The sequence below is a fragment of the Vespa velutina genome, chromosome 3, assembly GCF_912470025.1.
Source record: "Vespa velutina chromosome 3, iVesVel2.1, whole genome shotgun sequence".
Lineage (NCBI taxonomy): Eukaryota > Metazoa > Arthropoda > Insecta > Hymenoptera > Vespidae > Vespa > Vespa velutina.
The window spans coordinates 79,880-107,483 of NC_062190.1; the positions used below are offsets into that span (position 1 = coordinate 79,880).

General features: G+C 32.6%; 2 protein-coding genes across 3 annotated transcripts in view; one reads left to right on the forward strand and one right to left on the reverse strand.

Annotated features, from left to right (window-relative positions):
• The window catches only part of LOC124947779 (leucine-rich repeat-containing protein 15), a 73,241-nt gene that overhangs the window by 32,790 nt on the left and 12,847 nt on the right, over positions 1-27,604 (reverse strand). The window contains exon 2 of one of the 2 annotated variants that reach the window (XM_047490400.1): positions 165-232. The exons of the other annotated variant lie outside the window; for it this stretch is intronic. The gene's annotated coding sequence lies outside the window, so the exon portion shown is untranslated. The remainder of the gene's footprint in view (positions 1-164; positions 233-27,604) is intronic. 2 annotated transcript variants of the gene reach the window in all.
• LOC124947781 overlaps positions 1-27,604 on the forward strand; it is a 214,979-nt gene that overhangs the window by 27,486 nt on the left and 159,889 nt on the right. The gene's annotated exons all lie outside the window — the stretch shown is intronic.

Consider the following 27,604-nt stretch of genomic DNA (forward strand, 5'->3'; position numbering starts at 1 on the left):
TTCCCGCATGCATTTTCCCGTTATGTATTTTCTATTATGCTCTTCCGTTATTTTTAGCATATATACAAGATCGTTTCTCGCAACCGTCTCTTCTATTCGTCATCCATCATACAAACACGAGAATACGTCGCGTATTATTTTATCTACGGACCGAGTTTACTCACCAAACCGTTACAGTCGGCCGGATTAATGAGATACTATCTTTCGATGTTGCTTCATTCAATATAGGTACCTGCAACAAAGAGGATTAAATAAATACGCACCGACCAATCAGCTATAGGAGTTTAATGCGTTCCTTCTATCAGTATGAATGGAATCGATGGCGCATTTATAGTCCGACGAACCGGAGGTGTTGGGTAGGTATGGCCAATGTTTATGTAATATCAGGCGACAACGAGTATGCAGTAAGAGTATCGGAAACAAGGAAGTTCGAAAAAAGATCGATTTCAATTACAACCATCACGTTTTGTTTTATTGCCAATTCATTAATATTTGAGTAAATGCTATCTTTTCGTCCTAATAACTTGAGTCAAAGTTATCCGATTCGATAATTTTGAAGAATCTCGATAGGGTCTGAAAAGAGGTTTTAATTTTCGTAAGTTTAATAACGAAATCATCACCAATTGTAAATATTATTATAATACTCGGAATAGCATGCTTAACGATCGTTAAGATGTTAAGTCGAGTAATACAAGCGTAAGATATATTTGGAAATAAATTTACATTTTCCTTGTATTTTTATTTAATCTCGAGCAAAATTGTATAATGTAAGTTTGTATGACTATTGTATAAATGATTTCAAACGAAGCAAGAACAAAATTCGAAAAATTCAACTGGATCTGCAGGCCAAACTTTTCGAGGATTTATTATCGCGCAACAGCCGAGACGCAAAATTAAATCGCAACTAATTAAATCCCGACTTATTATTATTTCGTGAAAGAACAGATATTTTTTTATAATTGAATAATTTTAATTGGCAGAAAGAAACGGTTCCGTTGAAATTTATTTGAAAAGAAAAAGAAACATATTGAAATTGTAGATACGAAAATTCGTCTTTCCATTCTTTTTTTTTTCCTTTTTAAGAAACCATTAAAAAGTAAGAAGTAAACGATGAAGGTCACGAAGGTGACCGATTAAATTTGAGTTAATTGCTTCGATTAGAGCACTAATTCGAGTCGAGGAAATCTGGGACGCTAATTGTCCTGCAATTAGAGCAAGCCGCGCATGGAAGTCGAAATAAAATGATGATAGTCGAGTATCGTAAAATAACACAAAGGAGAAACGTTAATTTATGTTATGAAATGTTATCCTTTTAAGATTGAGAACTTTGGATAGCGAATTTTCCTCAAAGGAAAATTCTTGATTTTAAATTTGAAAATCTCCAATTATGTCTTGCACGAGCCAATTTTAGAAAGTGGAAATCTTTGTTTAAAGGACCACTCGAAAAATCATGGAATTGGATGCGTTCTATCTCGAAATTCGTTCTATCTCGCGAGAACTTTCCACTCGAGTACCTTAAGATAAGTTACTTTCCTATTTGAATCGATTGTCTTCAAAATCGGATTTTCGTCTTCGTCGACGGTCCGGCGTCTATTCAGTGACGAAAGAAAAAGAAAGAAAGAAAGAAAGAAAGAAAGAAAGAAAGAAAGAAAGAAAAAAGATTAAACCGAAAGGTCTTTTAAGAAAAAAAGGTAGAAAAATAAGAGATCACGGTCTAGCAAAAGTGCGATATTTAACGTTATTTACGTGTAATAAGTCTTATCGTCTTATGCATAAAGTATTCGCAGTTTGAAAAAAAATAAATCTTCGCACTGGACACTAAGAATGGTTTCGTGCAAGTCCACGAGTTAGATTTACATATACACGATTCTGATTTACATAAACTGTACAAACCGACTAATTCTGTTTGCGATACAAGCCAGACAAAGGCGTAGATAGATATATACGTATATTTAAAAAGTTTGTCCTATCAATTAAATTACACTCAAGATTTAAACTTGACTCAGACGATTCGATCGATTTATTCGTCGTTTAATCACTTACAAAGAATATTCACCATAGTAGCCAGCTTCGATTTCGATGAAACTTTACAGGTTGATAGAGTCTTACGTCTCGTGCTGTAATTTAAAATGGTAAGTCAGATCGTGAAGCTATTACCAGAGATTGATCTTTAGGAATGTGAATTCGGTGCTAAGTGAGGAGACATAGATCGATAGGATGAAATAGAATGAGATCTGATAGATGAATAAACTAAAAATCGAGTCAATAAAAGAGAGAGAGAGAGAGAGAGAGAGAGAGAGCAGAATATTAAAAATAAAGATTTCAAATTGCTTTCCACAAGCGGTGTATTGATTTAAAAATGAATTTCCGTCTAAATGATTGGCGTATAATGTTCAGTTAATAGGTTATAAAAATATATGGTACAATATCTTTTAACTGAGTAGCAAATTTATTAATTTCCGACTCGAGATTAATTAGTTTGTTATTGGTTTCACTGAATACAAAACGTAGACTTATTGACTAATTGTCAGTTTAAAAGAATGCAGAATAAAGACTTGATAAGGACTTTTCGATGAAATTAATTACCGGGTTTACTTAATGACGAATATCGGACAGGTACATTCTGATTGGCCTCATTAAACATACTTAGCTGATCTCATCTAAGGTACTTGCCGAGGATAAAAGATGTGCTCTTCTTATTGATCAAGCATATTAACGTCTACGATCCTACACGATACAATAGGATAGCTAATAATTTGATAAATATTAAAAGATACATCAGTGTAACTTCCTCTTATAAGTGAATCTTTAAATACACATTTCTAACGTGTAATTTTCTTATCCGCAATAGTGCGATTTTAAGAAAAGGCACTTATTAAATCCACCTATACGAATATAATTCTACGCGGTTAATTTATATAATCGAACAATGTTATCACAAGATAAGCATAGCATAATTCAAATGATTTGAGGTTACTACAAATATTTACATTATATCCATAACAGGTCATTAATTTTCACTTTATTTAAATTTAACCAAACTAGGTTTAGCTTAGCAACCATCGCGTATCATCTCAATTGTTAAGTAAGGAAAAGACCATTTACATATATACCGTGTAGGTTTATTAAATAGCGAAACATAAATATCTCGAAAAGAAAGTTTGAAACAAGAGTTGTTTGGTTCTGGGTTATAAATATAATAGTATTATTTACTTCCGATTCGGTGGACGTTCTCAAGACTATTTCAATGTAAACTTTATTTAGTTAAATAAAAACCTATAATTTTTGTAACGTCATCTTATTTCAGACAAAAAAACAACAACAACAACATTTTTTTTATACAGCATCTATTTTCTACGATATTTAACATTGTCTAGGCGAAAAACTAGACGAGCAGATATTTATTTTTTATATAAATCAGGTATCACAACGAAGAATCAAAAAATATGATAATATGTTTAATTATGCTCAAATATAAAAGCTCATGTCTCAAAAAATAAAGGGCTGCACGAAATATTCCTTTCAAACGATGATCTCTGAGAGATTTTCTTCTACCATCGCCAAATATATGTGCAATTTTTTATTATTATCAACCTTCATTAGCTTAAGAGTGAAGTCTAAGAGTAATTTTCATCCTTAAAAATGTTATTATCGTAGTTAGGCAGTTTCTTAGGTAATATATCTTGTTAGTACATCAAAATTATTTTGTTCAAAGGCATTTTAGTGATCTTTTAACAAATTTTTCCAATCAAAATGAAAACGAAGATTTTACTCTAAGAAAGAACTGTGAAAAAAGAGGTATCAGTATTTTGCTTGTGGAACAAAGGGAAGGGAATACCGATAAAAGAAAAGAAAAGAAAAGAAAAGAAAAGAAAAGAAAAGAAAAAGGGTCCTTCGTTGGGTCCTCCGTGAGGGAAATATAATTAGATTATCGTTCCTGGATAAAAGACAGTATTACCTTTATCTCAGCCTTTTTAAACCAATGTCTTTGTACATTCGAAACTTTCTGAATAATTTCCCTAGTGATTTCTCTCTTTCTCTGTGTATGTATCTATATATATATATATATATATATATATATATATATATATACACACACACACACACACCATATATATAATATGTACATATAATATGTCCGGTTTAAATGTTTGCACGCGATTATTTCCCTAAGTATTAAAAATCCACATAATGTTTCAAACAAAGGTGTGATGTTATAGGGGCACACGTGGTAGTAGTAATTGTGTGACTTTGCGATAACTTCGGAGACCAAAGGTCAATTTAAATATTTGAATGATACCCCATATTCTTTATTACATATTTCTGTTGCTGATGTCGAAACGTTTCCAACATATTGCTCATGCATGAATTGTGTACGGGCCGTTGTTGAGTTATTAAGTTTTAAATTTGGCATTGCCCCAGCATTTGCGTTTTGCATCATTGCGTTATATGGACACAACGAGAAAATAACTCGGTCGGATTTTATATACCAGTGGAAAAACGATTGAATTGTGTCGCATTGATGTAAAAAGTATAAATAATGTATTTTTAATAATTGACGACACGTAAAAGGACATTAATGTCAGCGGCATGCCAATTTTAAAGATAAGACAAAAAGGAACATAACGTGGGCAGAGACCGTATACGTTCATGGGACATTTTCTGCTTGTTTAGGCCTTATTCACACTTGGCACTTATTCACAAAGTTTGTACAGACTATTCAAATATACCTTATATAAGAAGCCTTTGAACTATTGTTTTCTGCCAAAAATTTCACCAAATCTAAATATAAGTTGACTTTCAGAAAAGAATTGTTTCTTTTCCAAGAGCTATAGTTTGTCTAAATTGTACTAAAGAGTCCTTACGTAATTCATGTATAGAGAAAATTATTGAAATATTAAAAAAGCTCCTCGCTCTAAAACGAACGATAGAAAAGACCCAAGAAAATGAGTGACGCACCACCTGTAGCAATACAACTCGAATGGGTAATCGCGTTTGTTCTTTCAAGTCGAGGATGTGTGTTGCCTGTCACGTGCCAAGCTGATACGTGTACAGGATGCAGGAGTCGATTGGAAAGTAGTTAGAAATTTCCTTCATACGTGCAGCGGTTAAACGATTCGAATTATATGATCGATATTATTGTACGAACGATCTGTTATGTGATATTTCTTTGTAACAATGGCCACGCATGTAAGATGCATAAATTAATACGTTTTAAGGAGACGTACTCTCTGCTTATCCGTTTGCAAGGATTTACATCATGAATCTTCATGGTCAAAATCTTTGTCCGATTTTGATAATTAAGGGCTCATTAGAAAGATAAAAGTTTTCTATGCGAGATAATCGTTTCCGATTTTTGAGCAAAATATTAGTCCCTTAAGAAAAATAATGTCTAAAAATGGGTCATTATCAAGAGTCATTTTTGCACGAATAAAAATCCGTTTTAAAAATCTGAAACGATCTGAATCTCGTGTAAACGATTATTTTTTGAACGAGCTCATAATCTTCAAAGTCAGACGATAATTGAGACTCAGAGAAGAATTCAAGTTTTAATAAATCCAGTTTTCGGCCTTTTTCCTTCAATTTATCAAGCCGCATTCGTGCCTATATCGTCGGTGGATATCTGTTCCTTTATATGTTAAGTAGTCGATCCCTAGAAAGAAAAGAAGAGGAAAGAAAAGAATCCATATCTCTCTGACGTAGCGTAAAAAAATATGCATATGTATGTTATACTACATATGCATATTTTCATCCAAGTAAAAAAGTCTGTTTTGAAAATCGGAAATAATGATCTTGCATAATAATTGTTATCTTTCGAAGGAGCTATTGATACGTTCACATGTTGCATGGATTTCATCCAAATCAGGAGAGAGTGAGAGAGAGAGAGAGAGAGAGAGAGAGAGAGAGAGAGAGAGAGAGAGAGAGAGAGAGAGAGAGTTCTCCTAACGCGTTTTCAGTTCATTTCTTTTCGCATCTGTCTCTTAAGTCACACGCGTTTCGAACGATATTGAGTGAACAGCCTTAAAGTTTAAAAGTAGGTCGCGTTTCTAAAAGGAGTGCATTAGAGTTCACTTCTATGCATTGAAAAGTAAAGTCGTTACGAATGTATGTAAGCAAGTTCATTCCTTTTTATATAACTATTTTGTAAATTATTATTATATAAAATATATTCTTAAATATATAATTTCAATCTCCCTTTCCCTCTCCTCCCAACATATGATAATTATATTTGTGATTACGTTTGTGATATTACTAAATTAAAGAGTTGTCAAACTTTGAATTTTAAATTTAAATATAATCAGAAAATCTGAATTTATCTCGTTAAAATTCAGAACGAATTATTAACAATTAATTATTTGCCAGATGGATCGTATATTTCACAAATTTTACACTTTCGTTATGGCCGGAGTTATTAGTTTGAATGTCATATATTGCAGGCACGATTTTAAAAGAAAATTGTCGAATTATTTATTACGCGAAGAAAAGAATTTCAAAGCGAAATGTTTAAATGGAGGAACGAACGCTTTTAGAAATACGAGTTTCAACTAAAGTAAAATTCTTTTCCATCCACGTATAAGATTGCTCAAATCGAAATAGAAAAAGCTGCCGATCGAGCGTCTCAAATCCGTCGAAAATAGCTTCGAGCGGAAAAAGAGAAAAGGAAAGAGAATTTTTTTTCACCGCATTTCGTAGTAAGTGAGAATACATGTTTCGCCTCTGGCTCTTTTTGAATAAAAACCCAAGGAAATACCGCTTTAATAAAAATTAGGCCTCGTCTTTGCTGAATGTTATACGACGATAAAAATTGTGCGGCCGGCTAATACGAGAAAAAAGAAAGCACAGTCTCTTGTTACGTCCTACGTAAGTACGTTTATTTATTTTTTTTTTTTTTTTTTTTTCCCCCAGGCTAAAGATCTTCTACGCTGAAGGTTTGGAATGTGTAATCTAAGGACCCATTTAGGAGAGAAAGTAAACCAATGCCTTTTTAGGATTTACCAAACGATAAGCTATCCTATTACATCGTATAATCCTTCGATACCTTATAATCCTTTGAATATAAGGCCATCAATGGACTCAAATAACACGTTTGAAGACATAAACAGTTGAAAAGATCTTGAATGTCTTTGTTTATAAAAAGTGCATACGAATCGTAGTCGTTATAATCAAAATAAAGAGTAGATCTCTTATACTCAGCAAGTTCCTACTTCAAGATGGATGTATTTAAAGAGGTCAATCAGAAAAAAAAAAATAGTCGATATTCGCCAGTGAATAATTATCCGATAATTAATCTGTCAATAACTCTGTGATTAGTTATTACGTCTGTATTCTGCATTCTTTTAAATTGCTAATTAGTTAGTAAGTCCGTATTACGTATTCTGTGAGACCAGTAATAAACTAATTAATCTTGGAGCAGAAATTTGTGAAACTACAATTCAATTTCTAATTTGTTCTGTATTCTCTTATAACTTTTACTGAACATTATTTAGATGGAAACTTATTTTTAAAGTAACTTGAAATATTTATTTTTAATAGTCTGCTCTTAGTTTTGTTCGATTTCCAGCCTCTTTATTCCTATATTATCCTATCGATCTATATCACGTCGCTCGACGTGAATCCTATTCACGTTCTTAATCCCTGGTGAAGATTTCACGGTCCAATCAAAAACTAATCATCTTAAATTATCCAACTGGACTTAACACATGATCTCGTCCAAATTCAATGCGATAATGTCATATTCGTCGATCACAATGTATGAAACTTGACATGTCGAGGTGACAAAATAACTATTACAGTAATCCATGACAGAATCATTTTGATCGACATCGATATTTCACTAATACATATTGACGATAATTCGAGCTTCTCATGAATATTGTACCAATAGTGAAAGAGGTCGCTCGAGCACACGTTTTGCTTCCTCAAAGTGAACGAATTAAATTGTGTTCTTTGTTATCATCCTCTTCGCTGCGGAGTTATTGCAGTGTAGTACGATCATCATGTAATTGCTTACGTCTACATAGACAGTTTCATTATAATGTGTTCGTTATTACTCTCGTGACAAAAAGTCCCACCGAGACCAATGACTCCAGCATTGTATATGGAGGATTAATCGGTCGTAAATACTATCCACCGTATATGGACATGTTCTTCATTGTCATCCAACAGACCGGCATCGATTGCACTGACATCCAGCGAAGATGAAGCCTTAGACTGGGATTGGAACGATTCCGAAAATAAGTCTTTCGAACTGACACACACACACACACACACACACACACACACACACACACACACACACATATATATATATATATCAATGAAAACCGAAATAAGATCAATATAAGAAAATATATATTCATATATTTGTAGGATAGCTCTCGAGAATAAATGATTTTTCTTTTGTATTGATGATAAAGTAACCGCGTGAATGAGTTAGCAAGCAGACTAGAAGAAAAAACGAGCAGCATGTACCGGCACACGTTTGTTCGAAATGTGTTAAGCGAGCATTGCGATTTGTCAAATGGTTTATACCAACAAAGAATTCAGGTTGATTGATTTTGTGAGCATGGTCTCATTTTTAAGATAAATATGATTTGAACGAGGAGACGGCGTTCTGAAATTTTTTAAAACCTTTTTTTATGCTCAAAAACAACATTTTTGACAGGACTTTTTCGAAGAAAATAAAGCTTTTACAAAAATTTGAACAAATCGGCACCTCGTTTAAATCTTCATTTTTAAAATGAAACATCGTTCATCGTAAAATTTGTTAAGAATCATGCCCAGATTCATTGTTGATATAAACGTTGTTTCTATCATCGTTTATCGTGAAGGATAAGTCTCGTATAGTGGCGCCCCTTCAAATCTACAGTGAAAGAGACGAAGCTCCTATCTTCGCTAGTGATTTCATTGAATGGCGTTTGTCTTGTTTCCATGAACTGGCCAATTTAGTAATTATTTTTATGCTTAAACTGATTCTCATCGACAAATTTTCTGATCCAAATGCAAGAAAACGCATACCGTAATGCTTACACAAAGGAATTACGACTCACTTGGTGATTTTGTCAAAAATATTTCATTCGAAATGTATTAAATACTATATATTAATCGTAATAACCAACGTAACTATGAAAATCTTATCGACTATGCAGCTGAGATCCTACTCTGTGAACTTCGAGAGCGTCGAAAGTGGATATAAGCGGACCGAACAAACGTCTCCTCTTGGCCCTGTATTGTTAACTAAATGTAAACTCTTGTGCTCTGCATAATACATTCTACTACGTTATATACGACGATGATGATTTATAATAATAAAGAAGAAAGCATATATTTGTAAAAAATATAACCAATCTACAGGCACTGTAGATATATCACAAAGATCTCCGTGAGATCTCCCCTTTTGCATTACATAAGCTCGCATAATGGTTTTTCATGCAACGAATCGTGTTAATTTCGACACATGATCATCCATACGATAGGTATACCTAATACTAATCAGATACGATGACAAGTACAAAGTTTCTATAATTATCGTCCATTATCCGTTTCCACTTGTCTTTCAGCCGTATAATTGTATTACCAGTTGATAATACTCGGTTTTGTCTTTATTCAGTTTTTTGGTCCTTATTGACAATGTTTAACGTAAAAGGAAAAGAATCGAATTACAGAAAAGATTAGAGAAACAATCTAGGGCAGTAACCAATTAAATAAATGGTCCAAAGCAGGACCTTTTATAGTCTCAACGAGGACGTTTAAAAAAAATTAAGCATACAGGATACACACAGCCAGAAATGTTTGCGCATTTAGTTTCTCTCAGAGATAACAACATCTAGATAACGACATCTCTATAATATATTATATTGATCGATACTTCGATCCTAAAGCAATAATGTATCGGGTAACAGTGCTAATAGCGCCAATAGATAATAGAGTACATGGATACTGTAGCAAAATATCAAAGAAAAAATTCAAATGAAGATAAAAAATTTTTTTATTTCAATTGAATGAAATATTCATACAACATGTATATGCATATGTATCTATGAATAATTCAAAAAAGCTACGTATGTTCGATTAATACTGCTTTCTATTCTCTTTTTCTTTTTTATCTTTATATATGATAACATTTCTTTAAACATATAGCCCTTAATAAATCTACACCTTTTGGATGCATACTCGTAATATTCATATATACCTCATATCAGTGAAGTTCAGAAGTTCCCTACGTATAAATATATGAAAACTTCGTCCTTATAAATATATAATAAGTTACAGTTCGTTTTATACACGACCGCAGGGAGTTTCTTATACAATCGTCATTGCAAAAAATGTTCCCTCACTATAACTTTTGATAGAAATGGAATATTTCAGTTATATTTAAAATTCTGGATAGATTAGGACGTTTTCTATTTTCTTTTCCGCAAAAATGAAGTTTTTTATTGTCAACGCAGAAATAATATTGGTATATATTTAATAATAAATGCTATTGTTCTCTATAAATTTCATTCGTTGCCGATAAAAAAATTTAACGGGCACCCCTACAATAAGTTATTTATACGATAGCAAATAATTTTCATGATATTTTGAAACTTTATTAATTTTTTTTTTTTTTCTTTTTTTTCAGTTAAATATATAAAATATAACGATTCAAGCATTAATCATGAGAAAGTAATTTTTCGCTTCCCACTAACATAAGCGGGCCTAGTGTGCTTATGGATATAAAATGAATATATATCGGCTTGCTAAAATGATTAAAGTTTACACGTAAAACGTCTATTAAGTCCGATGCAACAAGTAATGTATTCACTCTTTTATTTATTTACTTTTTTCTTTTTTCCTGCTTTGAGTTTCATTTTACGACACAAGATTAGCGTGCGAATTAGGAAATTTGATTTATATTTATATACGTATACATATAGGAAAACAATGTTGAAGTCTCTTGGCGTTTCTGTTTTAGATCGTTCGAAACTTTTTTTTTTTTTTTTTTTTTTTTTTTTTTATCAAAGCTCTTACGTTCCGAACGAAAAACATTTCGAAAATTTTTAATTCACGAAAGCCCTAACAAGTCAACAAAAGCATTCGAAGTAAAAAATGGATTACAACAAGGGAACAATAAATTCGCTAATACTATTCAATATTACATATTTCAACGTATACTGTTTGAAAACAACTTCGAAGGAGAGGAGATACGTTTATAAAAGCAAAGCTATCGCAGACAACGAATATTATACGCCGCTAACTATGAAATAAAAAAACATAAAAAACAAATTACAAACTTTATGTGAAAAACCAAAATCAATTACTTGATCAACTGGAAATTAAAACTAAACATGAAACAATATTATTCCGACCTACTTTTAAAGTGCCTCATCGAGAAGTATAAAGAACGTGAAAGAAGATTCAAATATAAGCAGCTAAAAAGTCTACAATCACAGTACATCAGATGCTATTGGTCAAGTATTTAGGAGTACAGGTAAAAGTTCATAAATGAAATATTTGAAACGTATATACAACTTGAATTTTCATATCGATCTCATGGGACGTTTCCCCTATTCTCTTGCTTGTTAAGTATCATTAGAATAGAAATGTTAATTATTTGTCTAGGCATAATCAAAGTTTTAATTACAAAAAATCTATTTCATTATCGTCGTCAAATTAGTATTAATTTACGCAAAGAATTGGAAATGACTGACCTCGATTCATGAAATCATATTTTTTGTCTAGGTTGCGCCTTATACGACAATAACGAAACATGCAATGAACAATAAATTTTTGGATAGCCTCATTCTTTTTATCTCATCGCTCGTTATTTTCGTTGCACGTTGCAACGTGCAAGGCATAGGATACGTATATAATACTTGTAATAGATTTACATGTATCATACGTATCATGTAGGAAAAAATGCGAAGGGTAAAGTTTAAACATGCTACGTAGGATAAAATAGGAGAAGAACTGTGTCGCTCGTATAAATTATGTTAAAATTCTGTGCTTAACGCAAAACTTTTTTTCTTTTCGCATTCGTAAAAAGCGAAATAATCTCATGGCCACGTTACCATAACAACGACTAAATTATATATAGAGTTAGCCATTAATGGGATTAACGTTATAATCCAGAAAGAAATTATTTCTCTTATCTTTCGTATATTTTTTGTTCGATTAACTTAACACAAGATTTTTACGATTAAGGCTTCGTCCTCGTTCCATAACATATGGAATGTTCCATAACATATTCTCGAAAATATCATTGAACTTGGTTGGACGAACTTGACAATAGATACAAATATAAGTAACAATATGACACAAATTTATATATCTCATTACGAATTATATTACTTCTCGAGAAACTTTCACTCAAGAACTTTGTATATTCTTTCTTCTTATATCTTTCTTGATTATGTTCAAACATATACAGATACATACACGGTGCATATAACATCTAATCTTATTATTACAATATAATCGAACAGGTCGTATCTCTTGTTTGTGCTTTGAAAAAAAGCTCACAGTATGTTTTTTATGTTAGATTCGCAAAGAAACGAGAGCGGGAGAGACAGAGAGAGAGAGAGAGGGGGAGGGGGAGGGAGGAAGGGAAGATAATGGATTATGTAATCATCGTTTTCAGAAACAAATTATAATAGAGAACAAAAAAAAAAAGGTTTCTCGTGAAGCCTTTTTCGTTAGAGCAACACAGTATCCATTACTCTTTTCGATTGTCATCCTACGCTCAGAAAAAGAAGGTCAAAGGATAAAGTAACCAACTCTGTTACGATACGACGACTCGTGAATTTGTCAAAGCGTCGTCGAGCTCGGGTCAAAGGTCAAATAGCTTCCGCCTCGTAAGAGAAAGAGAGAAAGAAATAGAGTACGTAGAGAACATAGAAGCTTCTTCTTCTTCTTCTTCTTCTTCTGCACGAACACATTGACGCTTCGGAAAGTTTTGTTAGCTTCGTAAATGGGATCAGAAAGATTTTATCGTCGTTTTTAAAGTCTCGAGGTGACTCAGCCGCATTTTCTGATTTTTACCAACGATAAGCTTCTCTCTCTCTCTCTCTCTCTCTCTCTCTCCCTTACGAAAGTCTCGCCGATGGTCAAATGGTAGGTAGTAAAGCATAAGGTGTAGGAGTGTAGTAATACCAATAGCAGTAGCAATAGCAGTAGTAATAGTAATGGCAGTAGTAGTAGTAGTAGGAGCAGTAATATAGCGCAACGGTTAAGCCTACTACGTGGCGATGTTATCACCGAAAGTTTTGCGCCTTCGTTTTACTCTCACCCTCGTTCGTATACGACCCTCGTTCTATCGATTTTCATGGCTCCCCTCTTCTTTTTCTTTCCCCATCCTCTACTGCGCTTCCCTCGTTACTCCTACCTCTCCTTCTCTCTCACTCGTTGAAATCACAATCCACGGAGAGCAACGATACAAGTCATCTATACGAGTCCTCCGGTCAATGGTAAAAAGATATGAATTTTGCATCCAATGTTCTTCCTTTCCTTTTCGCTTCTGTCCTTCTCCTTTATACTTGTTCGTTTTCTATTTCCAGCTTTCGATTCTTTCTTTTTTCACTCACTCTTTAAAATATTGGCAGCATCAACGAGCATTGCGTCGTTAAAATGGAAGAAATGAGAGGAATCGATACTAAGATTTCTCGTTGGAAATTATCCTGTCTAAACATTGTATGCGCGCTTCTTCGCAACAAGAGAAATCTAATCTCGTTGGAAATGTCTACGAATATTAAATCTATATGAAGAATATCATCTAGGAAGGAATTACTTTGCTTCTACGAAGAGAATCGAATCAATGTGACCGATTATTAATTTTATTTTAATAAATTGCTGAAGGAATTAATAATTATAATAAACAGTATTTATTCCATACGTAAATAGATATTTTATGTTAAACTTTAAGATAACAATTGCTTTAGGATAACATTTAAAATGTAATCTCTCTTCTCTCCTTTCCCATTATGTCAGAATAGAAGAATGTCTATCTTTTAATGCGATAACGTAAAAGTTTATTTATCGAATAAATCGTTTGTTATGTAATAAAGGAAAATTCAGGCCTGTAAAGCGATCGCAGTTCGTTTATCGTTAGAAGGTAGAAGTAGTCATTTTCATTCAATCGCGTGAATTAAAAATCATCCCATTTATTTCTTTGTCCAAATTGATTAATACATCTGCGGCTTAATATTCAGTAACGATTTGAAAAGTCACGCTCGTTGTATAATCCCAAAGTAGAATAAAATAGTTTAGTCGTTTTTCAATGGAATTATTGAGGATGGTGTGAGAAGTCCTCTAGATAACCACGTAACAATAATTGCACAAATTATTACTGACGTGAAATAAATTATTACTAACTGAAAAAGCTTGACCGTCGGACATTCGAAGAATTATAATAAAGTCGGATGAATTTTATATTGCATTTTAAAAAAGGAGGCAACATTGCAGAACGAATTAAGAGAACATTTCTCTCCTATTCCTCTTTCTCAATAAACATGAATTTAAGATGAAGTTCAGTGAGTCAAACCGAACTCGAAGATTTATCTTGTTATTTTCGTCGTCGTATTCATAAAGATACAGGATATTATCCACGCAGATAAGAGGATTTATAGTGCGATCGTTGAAAGCCGTTGTACTGCAAGCAAATGTATCGCTTCCATTCTCGCGTAATGCCAATTACCGTACGTCGTTTGTTACGTTGTTGGGAAATGTCGAAAATACAATACTATTATCGAAAGCGATCGCGTTATGGTTCGCTTAAGATAAGATTTAGAATTAGGGATGAAGGATGCGCGATACATTTTCGAGGCATTACGTAAAACGACGTAACGCTTGAGAGTGCTTTAGAAAAAATGGATATCTTAAAAAAGATTGTTGCAATTTATGAGTAACTGGGGCAGAAGGCAATCGTTCGTCCGACGTAAAGAAGTTGCATGCTCAAAATACGATAACAAACGTAGAATGAAAAAAGAAAGCTTCCACGAATAATTCGAAAGAAATAGCTAAAAATTTATGAGACGCGATAATACTATCGCGAGAGAAAAAATTGTATGAAAGTCGATGGAAAAAGTAAGTTGCTATGTTTATGACAACATACTGAAAAGATATTTAGTTATTCATAATATATGGATCAAGTAAATTAAATACTTCATGAATGTTGAAAAAATTTATTTTAAATATTTATTGAGGAGGAATATTTCTTAAAATAATCCTGCGAATCAATGTAAATTAATTCTTGAATTTTGTCTCTGATAATTGTACGAAATTCTAATAAAGTCAAAATAACTCATTGAGCCATGAAAATATAATATGTAAAAGATCGACTGAGTTTCTTATCCGCGTCGTTAAAAATTATGAAAGCAATCGTTTATATATCTTTGAATCGGTCAGGCTCAAGGATCTATTGAGAAACTTAACGCTTCGAGTGTTTTTCAAAGAGAAAAGTACTTTTACCCGTTATCTAAAAAGCGAATCAGCTTCAGCGAGAAAAAGCACGAAAGTACCGAGATAAATCGAGAAAATTCCAATATTCATTATCATTTTATAGAACGAATGCTTTGGAGTACGATGTACTTGGTTATTTCTTTTTTTCTTCTGCTATAATGTTTATTAATGACATAACAACAAGAAGCATTTGCTCTTTCTTCGACGGTTATTGTTGTTTTGTTATTTTTCTTTTCTTTTGCGCTTTTTCATTAGGCACTACGCCGCAATGCGTAGCCTAATACACTCTAATATTTTAATACATTTTTCCTCGGCATAGGAAGAAAATACTTTCTGCGTAACGAGTCTCTGCGATTTATACAAAAAGAAATTATTTTTTTAAAACAATTTCTCATTCTCCGCTGTGCGTGTGTGTGTGCGTGCGTGCGTGCGTGCGTGCGTGCGTGCGTGCGTGCGTGCGTGCGTGCGTGCGTGCGTGCGTGCGTGCGTGCGTGCGTGCGTGCGTGCGTGCGTGCGTGCGTGCGTGTGTCAGTAATCAAATCAACCATTTTATAATCAATATTTTTAATTCAATTTCTAAGAGGATCCTTGACTTTTTGACTTTTCTTTCTAGTTTCCCTTCTTTCATAATGCCTTATGCAAATAAGCAAGCAAAGTTCTTCTCCTTCGAAGCGAGATACTTATCTCGAATGTTGCCCGATCTCATGATTTATTTCTTTTTCGTCGAAGATATTTCGAGAGAATAACGTTATACCGATTTTTTTTAAAGGTTACTTTCTTAATGACTTTAATTCTAAGATCAGACAAATGGATTATATTTATTATTAGTCGCGACTTTTCTTTCATGAAACTTTTACCTATGACCGACTGCTACGATGATATTTAAATAGATATTCATTTTATCGATTGACATAAATATATACCCTCATAATAGTTTCTTCGAATAATCGAAAACGATTTTATATTGGAAAAAAAGTTTTGCACGAAAATCATTCAATAGAGAGATAATGACAATTTTATTTTTATTTTTATTTAATTATTCATTTGTAAATTTATCTGTTAAACAAGAAGGTAATCGGTAATTGCTGATCGGTTTTACGATATCGTTCATTTTTTCCTGCGATAAATAGAAATTTTTAAATGATATCAAAATGCAAGCTTATTCTCACAACTTTTATGGTCTTTTAAGGAAATCTCATCTCGTAATGCAAGAATTTTGTTATGTTTAAAGCCTGCAGAAAAGCAAACGCGTTTTCTCTACGATATTACGTTGCATTTTTTAATACGATATGGTGTACAATAGAAAAATATTCGTACATAATTTACATATGTAAATACGAAAAAATGTTCTTTCTTACGTGGTAAGTTCATTAATCATTTGCATTAAAGTAACTGCGATTTAAAAGATAAATAAAAATCCAATTTATATTAATATGATCTTGAATGAACAGATTTGTTGTATTTAAACAATAAGTATTATATTCAACGAGACTATTTTGTTTAGGGGACCAATTCCCTTGTCGTGATTGAAACTAAACTAAAGATAATACAAAATAATATTCTAATCTGACGATGAATTTTAATAGTGAACGCAACGAATAAAAAATTATTGGAATGAAAAGTTCCTCTTCTATTTCGAAGCTCGCACGTGTATACCCATCCATACATAGCTCAAAATTAGATATTTTTCTAGTTGATGACAGATCCTGTCAAAGGATGTAATTAAAATTCAATGATCCGAATGGCCCAATTGATATAGTCAAGGATTTACCGATTAACTCTGTGTTCATACAACAGGTGTCCCGAAAATTCTATTGGCAGAACTGCTGATAGTTTTCCATCACAATGCGAGAATAATCAAATATATTTGAATGGCATTTAGCGACCTAGGGATCGGGCTTTATTACGTGGTATGCCCATCTTGAAAATGTATATAACGTATACACACATGTCAATGTTATAAGATAAAATAAATTTCATAAACGAAATAATTTTCTATAATTTATTAATGAAATCGGCACATTTTTCTTCATATTTTAAATTAATTACCATTGTAATTCCAATATCGATTAAAATCCAACAGTCATTATTCTGAATGGTGGAATCAAAATGCATACGTAAATTCGATGTACGATATCCTGCCGAGGTCGAGGCGAATCTATCTACGTTAAATATGCAAACACTTTGTTAGTATTATGGAACGTTGAGTACCGCAAATGACAGCGCAAATGTAAGCGCTCACTTTGGATTGTTATTCGCGTCAACGATAAACGAGCAACCCATCTTTACTATGGATAAAGGGCTGAAGTTTAAAGATATTCAATTATTGCAGTTTACGATAAGGCAAGAAGGACTTTAAATGAAATAAGATAAAGGAAGAACGCATAAAAGAAATAGATACTAAATGTTAAATGTTAAATGGCGACTTTTAAAAAAAAATGACATACCATTCTAAATATTAGAATTTTCCTGTGACAAAATCAGAAAAAAAAAGAAAAAAAAAAAAGAAAAAAAAAAAAAGAAAAAGAAAAAAACATCCTAAGATTATAATTAGCAATAAGCTTTAAAATTATAATAAGAAATTATTACGATTTACATCCTCTGGCATTTTCCAAAACGTCGACTAAACAATATGTCTTCGAATAAATCGAATAAGTCGATTTATCGTCTTTACGTCGAAAGTTAACTCGATCTCGTGTGGTTGGTTATAATCTCCCGCTGTAGTGCACTTCCTACGATCTCCCTTGGAACCTTTCCATAATATTTGAGTCTGTTTTGAAAGAACTTGAAAAGTCTCGTATATTCTTCTATATATTTTTGAAAAGCCTAGAAATGGCAGCGTCAGCTAGGATAGAGATATTGCTGCGACAGACACCAAACAAATCCTATTTTTGTTCACTCTGTTCGGTTGATGAGATAAAACACGAAATCTAACGCTTCTGATGTTTCTACGCGCAAAGAAGTCTCTTCTTAATATTTAACTGAATGATTCATGATCACCGACTAGTTGAAGAATTTCCGACGGCGATGCTGCAGAATCGAATGCAGAATAGAAATGATCAAGTTTGCCGAACGTCAAGAGTAAAAACATCGTAAAACAAGAAATTCGATACTAAAAACGATAATCAAATCTTAATCCAATGTCATGCTCTCGTAAAATTGTTTTTGATAAAGTATTACATTCAGAGAGATCATAAAGTTTCAAGCGTGCTTTAAATTATCAATGAAATTACATGCTGCTAGTTTATAAACCTCATGAATTTCGTTTAAAGCCGTAAGATGGATTAATGGCGAATACCCACTAACTTCCAAAAGAAACATAGCATGACGTCCGAATTAAAGATTCTTCAAGTTGATTATAAAATGTGGCAATTAAAAGTTGCTTATTGAAAGGATTGGAAACGATTGAGAAAGACATTATTTCGAATCTACTACTTCAAAATAAAAATTTAATATTGGTAATGTAAAGGAGCTTTTTCTTCGTTTTAAGAGTCGAATTAACCTCATCAATGTTCCAAGAGAAGTTATTTCGTTATATCGAGTGCTCTTTCCTTTTCGTTTAGGTCCGTTAAGAAAACTATCGTTGCCATCGAGATTGTCTCGTTTAGAATCTTTTTTTTTTCTTACTCTTCAATTAACCTGATTGATCAGTTTTATTTCTCTCAAACATTTCGAACGTACGTCCAACTTTTTTCATCGTACGATCTGACATTATCGCAGATGCTCCTTAAAGAACCGCGTGTCGACCTTTTTCCTTTTCTCTTTTATTCGCTTAATAAGAAATGCATCGGACAGCGCACCGACTTGTGCATTCTTGATGTACTTTTTGCGACGGCGAAAGAACCTCAAGAAAGAAAAGAACATCAAGTGTTTTTTTCTGAATTTTTCCATAGATCCTATTCAACAAGACGGCGAGTGTTCGTTCAAAAACATTTTGTTCAACCGATTACGATCTTATTACTTTTAATAGACAATTCTTATACGTAAGAGAGAGAGAGAGAGAGAGAGAGAGAGAGACGAAGAACGTTATTAAAAATTACTAAGGCGACAATATCATTTATCGTAACTTTTAGGATGCTACTTTAGATAGACAGAAACATTAAACAAACTACATTCCATGCTATCTATGAACGCACGCATGTATATGGGATTTGTATTGATCCCTATTTACAAGTTCTTGACACGAGTATACTTGACATCAAGAACCCTTCGAGAAAGATATCGACGTTCGATAGGACTTGCTCGCGTTACTTATAGAACACAATCAATATATCGAACGTAAATTGTCTGAAGATAATTACCTTTATTAGAGACACGATTAACGATCTAATATTCTAGAGCGTAATTACTCGCACTATTAGAGACACGTTTGTCCTTCATACTTATTATTGATACCACTTCTACATAAGGCCATAATGTTATGCTATATACTCGACTGTTCATGTCGACAAAAATAAAATGAATGAACGCTCCTTCGAAAGAGCATTTCTATGTTATGTTTATTTTTTCTTTTACAATCTTCCGATAAATATTTACGACATCTTTTCAATGCAATTTAGCGAGATATGATAAAAGTACAGTTAGATTTGTTTAACATAAAAAGAACATCCATTATCTTTTGAATATCATTAATTTGAATGTTGAAAACATTAATATTACGTTTTAAATGTAAAAATACAGATTTCAAGGAATGTGATGTGTTTTATTATTATTATTATTATTTATAAAGCGATGACAAAACTTCTCTAGACATATTTTTACTCTTATCATCGAATGAATGTGGATCGTTTATAAGGATTAATCAATAAAAGTTTTAATAGAATTTTAAGTAAAATTATAGAAAACAATATAAATCAATGTGATATATCCAATTTAATATTATAAGATTCATAGAAATTAATAAAAATAGCAATGCAACGAATTTAATCCGTTCTTATGCATTATCACAACTATGTTACATTACATAGCGATTATAATACAATATAATTTTGACTTTGCTATTAACTAACGCGTTTTCGTCGAATCCAAATATTAATTGGAGTTCCTCGAGTGGAACAGCTTTGACGCAGTATATTATGATTTATTTTGCGAATAGAGAATTGCCTATGCAGATTATAATCCGAACGTTATATTTTTAAGGTTTAATCGAGCAAAGTGTAGTATTTTACGTTATTTTATTTGTTCGTAGGATTTAATCAATTTCTCTCTCTCTCTCTCTCTCTATCTCTCTCTTCTTGTTTTTTCCTTCATAATATTTATTCCGAAGGATTGATTTTACAACTATGATGCTTTGTTTCCTATATTGATTTGTCTAAAATTAATTATTATCTAGAAGTTAGTAGAAGTTATCGATATTTAAATAAGTATTTCTTTCTTCATTGCAATTTAATATTCTTAGCAACTCGAGATTGTATGAATTTTTTATATTAAGGTTCTATTTCCTGATCGCTACGTCGTATTATTGAGAAAATGATGACATAACGAATATAAATATAGAGCAGGTATTTATCTTACTATACCAACCAGATATTAACTAATGACATTTTTCGTGAGAAGTAAAATAATGGATGTTCTTGAAATATATTCGCTATCGTATTATATAATCTGATTGGAAAAGTACATATAAATATTGATATAGGAATACATCGACATTTTCAGCATTCACTCGTGATTTAGAAAAATTTTTAGTAATACTGTTAACTAAAAATTACAAAATTGGAAAGAAATCTATAGTATTGGGATGCCCAATAAGAAATGTTTCAATTATCTTCATTCTATATTTACCCTAGTATTGTATGTGTCTGTGTGTGTGTGTGTGTGTGTAAAAAACTATTACACTAGTATTTGTGTGTGTATAAAAATTTTATTCTACTTTTTCGATCTATTTTTTCATGAAGATTTTTCCTTGCTCGATTATTACCATTATTTTCGAAGCATTCTGTATACATACATATACATGCATACATACATGCATATATAATACAAACATGCATACATACATGAAAATTCTAATATTACTTATCTATATTGACAGAGCGAATATTTTCTTAGTATTGTAATATCACGAAAGTAGTTCTTATATTTTCTATCAAGAGAATGGCATAACGTCGATTTGTACAATGGTCCGAGGGGAAATTGTGGAGTACCTATGTAAAAAACAGTCCAATTAGTGGATTATTTACAAACTACAGTTACTATGCTTGACATAAATATTTTTCAATATAAATATTACGTGGAAGATGTAAAATTAATCAAGCCAAACGATTGAATTTATTGATCAATGAGTTAAATCAACAATTAAGTAGAAAAAGCGAAGAGATATAAAGAAAAAATTTGGAAATATTCAATGAAGTGAGGAGAAAAAGCGATTACTCTAGAAAAATCAATACAATTGGTGAAACTGTTATCGAACGTAATGTGAAATTAAACGCATCAGAAACTTATGCTGTTTTATCAATAATTACTCTTCTCCTCAGGAAGTACCGATGTGTATGCAGTAGGGACTCCCTAAATAATTCAATTTGCAATTTCGACAACTTCGTCCAAGTTGGATGATCTATCTGGACATAGACAATTTTAATTGCATTTCAAGTAATATGAAAAATGTAATACTTCAACGTGATTTATTTTGAAAGTTGATCAAATTTGATATATAGTTGGATCAACAATTCTGTACTTTTCTTTCTGCAATATTATATAATATCGGCTGGATATTAGTTTTAATAATTATTTGGGCTTTGATCGTGAAAAAGCTGTTAAATTTTCATTGTGTTTTTTTTTTTTTTTTTCTTTTTTTTTTTTTTTTTTTTTTTTTTTTTTTTTTTTTTTTTTATATAGCCAACGTTATCGAGAACGTTGATAATTAAATTGAATCGATCTTTCGTAGTATTCTCAAATTCACATTAAATCACTCGATCGGGCATAATGTTTCTTTTGATGAAGCTAATTAAAAAGAAATTTTCCAAAGTGAACGAAGAAAAATAGAAAGAAATATGATTTGGTATAATGAACATATGCTTTGAACTAGGAACATTTTCTTAACTATTTTTCCTACGCTGCGTTATTCTAAGAACTTCATTGAAATAATTTTTTCAAGATTGTTATCTTTTAATCTACGAGGACATTTATCTATCTTATCCGAATTGGAGAAGGTGCGAGAAAAATAATGTTCCATTTCTCGAGACAAGGAGACTAAAAGTATAAGAACTAAAATATATTGGGAACGTTTAATTCGAGCATTTCCCTCTATGGTGCGAATAATGTTTGATATTTTGATATTCCTATATATTTCTCCTGGCAATAAGGATTCGAAAATATGTATAAACATTGCCTTTATGTCGAATAATAATATTCAATCCAAGGATTAGGAGGAATCCAAGGCAAGAAGAAAGTGAGAGAGGTTATACGTTATAAATATAAAAAGATTTCTTTCTACCATAATATCGTCCATCGATTTAACCTCTTAAACTTTGAAGCAGCCATTTATTATAGTATCGAGCGATAGCTTGACGAGTTCGAAGATATCTAACCGCGTTTGCTCAATTTCAAAAGCGTTAAGGACGCAATTTACAAAAGGTAAGGTTGTTTTAATAGACGCAAAGAGCACCGTTCGTTAATTTAACCGATTGTGATGCGAGTAACAATGCCTTCGCTGAGGTAAACGACGCGGCCCTAATGCATTGATATGCATATTAATGCAAAAGTGATTCCTTCTCTTCCTCCATGTTTTGATATTCCCATGACAGGTTCAGCTACGTCAGCTTGACCCGAAACCAGCTTGTGTTTCTATAACGGCGTACATGTCCTACGTGTACGTATGGATGCACAAATAACATTTGGTATGCCAAAATGAAATAAAACAATAATAATGCTTAACTATTGAATTATTCCAGTAAGCCAAAGATAATATATCAATTCGATTTTCGAGTTCATTATATTTCTTTTTATATTATAACTATTTCTAACCGATGTCTATTTCTGAAGGATTTTTTCTATGTCTTTTTATCGGAGCAAGAGAAAGTTCATTGTCGGTTAAACGACATTCTATCAGTATACGTTTTCCAAGAGATGTCTTCCGGGGACACTTTGTGATATAAATCATTATAGATCTCTTTCTTTATCACGAAAAATTATAGCGTCCTCGCGAGGAGAATCAAATGCTCTCTCTCTCTCTCTCTCTCTTCACTGGTTCTACATCTATATATAATAATCGCGATATTATGCCTTGAGTGTTCTAGAAACATGCATATTCAGATTTATGCAAAAATAGAGCAGGCTGTAGTGTCATGGATATAACGGGAATATCGAGTGAGAAATTTGAACTAGGCGATTGCGAACGAAAAAAAGTTCGATCTCGTTCGATCGAAGGATATAAATCGTTTTATTCGTTCTGTAAGCGTAACGCTTAGTCTATGGATATTGCGTAGATTTAATCCTTACTCTAAGCCAACGTCAAAGCGTTAACGTAAGCTAGATTAGAATTCTCTGCAGTAACGAATGTTAAAGCGTGAATCAGTGCTGTCTAGCGAGCGATGAAATAGAGAGACAGAAAAAAGAAGAGAATTTTACGTTTCCACTATTTCACGAACCTTAACTAATAGAATTTTAGATTATTTCCATTTTACGAAGCTCTAAATTAAACGGTGACCGGAAATGTAAATGTGGATAGCGAGAATTCAAGCAAAGACTTTCAAGACCATGATGAACGCGCATCTGATTTCAAACTTATTTCAATATCATTATGAAGGGAGGAAATTAATATTTCAATTAACTTCGACACAATATCAATACGAACAATGGGAGTTCGATGATGGCACATTTGTGTCGTTATTAATTATGGCTCAATTCGAAAAGGGTTCCTTCCTTTTGTCTTCAAATTTAATACATATAATTTTGTCTGTAAATATCTTGATGGACGTTGTACGAAAAGGTTTCGTCAATACGTTCGTATATTTGTCAAGATATTAGTCAATGTGCATTTTCGTGACCTATTTTTTCTTCATTGCCTTGAACAGGAAACAGAGAGGTATCCACAGGTTACGTGTTGAGCATTTCGTCACGTCATTTTGCAGAAGCACGTTTCGACGTAATCGGTGGTGAATATAGAGTAGAGTTTTTGTTAGTTTGTATCCAGGGAATAAACTCGAAAAGATTTATACGGTGCATTTATAAAGTTTAAAGCATGAGAACAGTTTCGTAAAGGAAATGTTCAAATTTTTAACGTTTATACTTCACAAGAGACACTCGAAAGAACTTAACCATCTCGTGAATATTTCAATATTTATTTATTTATTTATTTATTTATTTATTTATTTATTTATTAAACATTCTGCCCTTAGTTCGGAAAAAGGTCTCAACTTCGGGAGACATCGAGGAATAATTATCTGGGAAGAAAATCTTCTTCCATAATATCAACGATGAAGCGTATATTCGATCGTTAATAAAGTACACGATCGGTCAGCACTGAAGTGCAAGTTCGACCGTTAACAGAAACATATGCTTGCGAACGACGCTGCCATGACGAAAGAATTAAACGTTCGTTTGATCAGATTTATTTGATACCATAGAATTTCACCGATCTTTATCCCCAAAATAATCTAATATTTCATTTACACAATGATATATGATATATGCGAATTAAAAAATAAGGTGAAAAGTTCGAAAGCGAATACATCAACACTCTATCTATTTAAAACGGTCCAAAACGGACGTTAATTGTGGCAATGATTTCAAAAAGTTTCCGATTAAACGTAAAGAGAGATGAAGGAGAAAAGTGGAAAGAAAATAAAATAGAGCTGGTCGAACGAACATTGATCGATATCACAATTCAGCTTGTACGTAAAAATAATTAACAACAAGCTATGTCGATGTGTAGTGAATAAAGTAGTGATGTGAAATAAATTACTGAATAGACTTGGGAAGGTCTAGGAGAGTTTGAAAGTGCACGCTTGCACAGATCCGATGACAGTGTACTATTTTCGGTTTGCTGTAACATCGCTTGGAACTTTAGCATCGTTGCACATGAGGAATTGCGGAAACATGAAATATCTAGTTTCGAGAGAGGGATGGAAGGAGGGAGAGGGAGGGGGGGGGGGGGAGAGAGAGAGAGGAAAAGAGGAAAAGTTTCCTTCCGTTAGTTATATTGAACTTTTAGATTACTATACAACGTTATATGTACATTGCCCATGTTCTTAGGATACCTATAGAATACCAAACGTAATTCACGCATAAGACAGAAATAAAAGTTTAATTTGCCAGGAATCGATTAAAAGAATTAGTATTCTCAAATGTTAAGGGAAAAAATCCTTTAATCATTTTTCAAGTGGATTATTTATTTTGAAAAATAGCCTGCCAGACATTAGTCAAAATCTATGCACGTTGTAAATAATTTTTTTTAATAAATGAATGAGTTTAATTTTAACAAATCATTTAATTAATTTAATTTAATTTAATTTAATTAATGCAATTAAATCGTAGTAGGTCGACTGACGGAAGAAAAAGTTTTGTTCGTTATTCTTGCATGACTGAATTATATCCTTCAAATGAACTCGGGACAGGTTGGAAAATAAAAGAAGACGATGCAATGATTATGAGTCTCATAGAAAGAGAATAGAATAATTTGATTACCGGTGAACATTGGATTCTGATTAAATGTTCGAAATCGGACGCAAATGTTTTGATCGATCTGCCGAACGAAGAAGTATGCGGAACAAACGTATCATTTTTCTTCTCATATTATTTGAATATTAGACGAGAGAAGCGTGTGTCTGTGTGCGAGTATACGAGATGAGAGAACTTTTGGTTTCCGATTCTCATTCATCGTAACTACTTACTCGGAAAAAACTGCATCGAAGAAACTTTCCTCGCCAAAACATAAGAAAAACATGAGCTTCGATTTTTTTTTCTTTCTTTCTTTCTTTCTTTCTTCTTTTTTCCTTTTTTTTTTTTCTCTTTCTCTCTTCTTTTTTTCTTTTTCTTTTGCGCAACATCTCCCCGTATCCCCGCCAAGAAATAAACTTATTTTCTTTTTTAATGCGATCGTCCGTTAGACTGATTTAAAAGAAGAAAAAGAAATTTCTCAAAGTTGACCATTTGAAGAATGAGAAAACTATAATTTCACGAGCGACGATGGTATACGGCATAAAGTCGTTCACAAATAAAAAAAATCCCTCCGTTAGATGTAGCGAGTGCAGGCTGGTGTTATTATTCAGAGTTCTTCAACAAGTGCACCGTGCAGCAGGTTTTGTATATCCCAGGTTTCGTACACGTGCATTAGCTCGCGTGCGCAAGTGTCCTACAACCGTGAAAAGATTTACGAGTATTTCATTTTTGCGAGGACATGCGAGTTCCATTCAAAGAAGACACGTAGCCTTACCCTTTCCTCTTCGCGTCTAAATTAAAGGTTTGTTCTTCTTCCATTGAACTTACTGCACGCAATCGTCATGCAATAACTTTTGTCCGATGAGCATAATTTACCTTCACGAAAGACCACATATGCAACAAGAAGTATGTGCAACGTATATCGTAATATGACTCTTATACAGACTCGTTTCCCAGAACAATCAGCTCTCGACATTTAATTGGTTAATTAATTAATCGCTAAATGACACGGAATTGGATGACATTATATAAAAATTTACGTTATTTTACTTATTGATTTACTCAAATTGAATCCAAAAATTTGAAGGACCGTGTTTTATTGATCTTATATATTAGATACGAATTAACGAGATAATTAACCAATGAAAATATAAATCAGTGTATGACGATCGAGGTAAATATCGATTGTGTTATAGCGCAGAGTTTAAATAAACCACTCTAACTTCGAACTGATCGAACTTCCTCGTACGTTTACTTATGCAAAATAGAACATTGATTTTCCGATTTTAAACATATACGCTTACTTACCGTACACAATCTTATCGAAGTGCATGTTATATGTTACGTTTCTATATCAGCTGTCAAAGAAGTGATATGATAACAAGACTATGTTGTATTCCAGCAAAATGATAAAAATAAAGGAATCGAAAAGCACGTACGAAAATTATTTTCATCACGGAGATCTCTCGGTGAGGTAACAAATTAATTTTCAACTTGTAATTATGCTTAATCGATTTACTTGCTAATTAAACGTTCATATAAGACTTCATATCTCAAAATGAGCCATTAC